The sequence below is a fragment of the Montipora capricornis genome, chromosome 12 (assembly GCF_036669925.1).
Source record: "Montipora capricornis isolate CH-2021 chromosome 12, ASM3666992v2, whole genome shotgun sequence".
In the NCBI taxonomy this organism is placed as follows: Eukaryota; Metazoa; Cnidaria; class Anthozoa; order Scleractinia; family Acroporidae; genus Montipora; species Montipora capricornis.
The window spans coordinates 31992438-31994937 of record NC_090894.1 but is presented as its reverse complement, the minus strand read 5'-3'; positions in this window follow the sequence as shown (position 1 = coordinate 31994937).

Here is a 2500-nt window from a genome sequence, read left to right as displayed (position 1 = left end):
CGGAGAAAGCGCCCTCGGCCGGATCGGAATGCCTCGGGAGGTCAGGATTTTGATGTAGATTTGTTTGAGCCCACTTAGCCCCTTTGCCTTCAGGTGCTGCATGATCAATGTCAGAGGATTGAGCGATAGGAAGTTTATTTCGATTACTGATTATCTTCAAAGCGCGAATCTTTATTTTTGCTGTATTCAAGAGGCTATGGTTTCTAATGTGACTATCCAGTCCTCCTTTTCCTCCCGCTGGCGTGGCCCTAGTTTTTGGGCCCCGGCGGTTGGAAGAAGAGGGGGCGTTGCGATTTTGTGTTCTGACCGTTTTCGAGACAGACTTTCAGGGACTCGGATGGGCTTGTTTTAGTCTTTTAATCAGTTTTGGTGACATCAATGTCAACCTTGTTAATCGTTATGTGCCTATGAGTCCAGCTGAGAGAAGGGCCTTTCTTCGGTCGGCTCATGCATATTTTTTTCCCAACTCTCGGCTTGTTCTAGCGGGAGATTTCAACTGTTACGATTCCAGTTTAGACAAAGTGGGAGGTAACATTTCTGTCGATTCGGGTTTATCCGATTTCCTCCAAGTTCCTCCCAGAACATTTTTAGTCGATTTGCAATCCTGCTGGACAAAATTGACTCGGAAAACAACGATTTCTATTTGTTGGGAGATCTGAACTGTAATATGCTGCAAAATCGGTCAAATTACCATATTTCGTCCATTTTAACGAATATACTTGACATTTATGGATTGAGCCAAATGATTTCTGAACCAACCAGGATTACGTCAACATCACGCACATGAACTGACCTTTGCATAACCGATTCTTCCGAAAAAATTGTTAACTCCGGTGTCGTTCATCTTGGGATTAGCGATCACTCACTGGTCTTTATGACTATAAAGATACGTTAAGAACGTGTTGGCACGCGCTGTACTATCGAATCTCGTGATTACAAGAGTGTCAACAGCGACAAATTTTTAAACGATCTTGTTCAGCTGTCAAGGGATTTAATTTCCTTAGAGCCAAATCCAAGTGCAATGTGGGATGCATGGAAAACCCTCTTCATGGAAATTATCGACAAACATGCCCCACTTAAGACAAAGCGGATCTCAAAAAAGCATTCCCCGTGGATTACATACGACTTCAGTTTGCTTCTTTCTTCACCTTGTTTCACTACTTCACATTTAATTTTTCTTCCCTGCGTACTAATTAAACCCTTTAGTAATGAATCCTGATGGTATTCATGCTAATCAAATTGCCTTCTTTCATACTGAAGGAATTCCACCTTATGGGTGTTAAATCAAGTTCACCTATTACAACCCACAAGTTACCGGTAACCATCCAGATATGTTCGCTTTGTTCCAACCAAGCAATACAACTGGAACAGTTTAAGAATGGAAATCAACGGTAACTCCCTTACAAGAGAACAGCAGCCGACGTAGCCAGCTCAAAAAAGGGAAAGCCGTGCAAATTAATCTTGCATGCAGAAAGAAGAAAGTAATAGGTCTTTTCCATGATTCCGGCATCCTCAAAATTCCAAAATTCAACACCAAACCTCGTTTGCAAAACGTTATTCAATTCATCTGGACATGCAACACAGTTCGCGCGATGAGTTCTTTACAAGTTTTCGCTCATGCTAAAATCTAAAAGTCTAATTTTCGAATTCGAGGCTTGGTGGTGAAAATTAGCTAGTCTGACGTCATCACGCATCAGGGCTATTCCCTTCAAGCCTTCCTACGCGAACTAAACGAACGATTTCTATCATTTACAAACTATATTTTTTTTCTAAAAGGTTACATCACTGTAAAACAAAACGTCGACCTCGTGTTTAACCCACAAGAGTTTTATTTTCTTCCTTGTTTTCTAAACAGGTTACTAGAATGAAGCAGAATCCATCTCCATCGACTTCACTTTGCTGTCCATAGACTGAAGGAAACAAGAGTTTTTCAAGTTCTAATCCTAAACCAACCAATTTTATAAACAAAGAAAAGAACACATTATTTTTGTGTGTTAAAATTCTGTGCAATACAAACTCCTTCTCTTGCATACCTAGTCAAATCTATTTATGGTTGCCAATGTCACATTCTAAAACATTGTCACATTGTAAACCGGATAACCCGGTTTACAAGCTAGTTGCTAGCAGATTAGAATCTCCAAGTGCCTCTGCCCACTAGTCACTCAGCTCGAGAGATAGAGTAAGAAGTAAGACAACTGCCACAAATAGATTTGGTGACTTTGTCACAAAGAAATACGCTACTGACTTGACGTAATGTGTTTATTAGTGTAGTTTGTATTATTTATGTATATTTATCGTATTCAGCATTTTTAAGTATCCATTTATTCGTATAGTCATATCTGACCAGACCTACAAAAACTACTACTATTACTACTACTACTACTACTACTACTACTACTACTACTACTACTACTACTACTACTATTCTATTTAAACCCAAAAAATGAGATTCTGGTAGACCGTCCAACACTACTATAAAAGTCTATTCCAAAGTTTTGTT